Source organism: Myotis davidii, unplaced genomic scaffold, assembly GCF_000327345.1.
Source record: "Myotis davidii unplaced genomic scaffold, ASM32734v1 scaffold134, whole genome shotgun sequence".
In the NCBI taxonomy this organism is placed as follows: Eukaryota; Metazoa; Chordata; class Mammalia; order Chiroptera; family Vespertilionidae; genus Myotis; species Myotis davidii.
Genome location: NW_006288853.1, coordinates 6,711,643 through 6,712,082, shown reverse-complemented (window position 1 = coordinate 6,712,082; position 440 = coordinate 6,711,643). Strand labels below are relative to the sequence as shown.

At 39.8% G+C, this 440-nt stretch overlaps 1 protein-coding gene across 1 annotated transcript in view; it reads right to left on the bottom strand.

Annotated features, from left to right (window-relative positions):
• The window catches only part of ADK (adenosine kinase), a 330,393-nt gene that overhangs the window by 94,809 nt on the left and 235,144 nt on the right, over positions 1 to 440 (bottom strand). The window lies entirely within an intron of this gene.

The window sequence follows — 440 nt, the reverse complement described above, 5'->3', positions numbered from 1 at the left end:
AGTGCCACATCAAATGAACGAAAGACAAATGAAAAACCAAAAAGTCACCAGTAAAATGTTGCTTCAACAGCATGAAAGAGTCTTTTTTGCAACGAATTATGACTGGTGATGAAAAGTGGATTTATTTTGAGAATCCCAAATGCACAAAATCATGGGTTGACCCAGGTCAACCATCAACATCTTTGCAAGGCCAAATCACTTCAGAAAGAAGACAATGCTCTGCGTTTGGTAGGATCAGTGTGTGGTGTATTATGCGCTTCTAAAACCAGGCGAAACCATTAAAACTGATGGCTACCAACAACAAATAATCAATTTGAACCACGCTTCAATCGTGAACCGACCAGAATGTGCCAGAAGACACACAAAGTAATTTTGCTTCATGATGACACACCGTCACTTCAAAACCAGTTAAAGACACGTTAAAAGATCTTGCCTGGGAG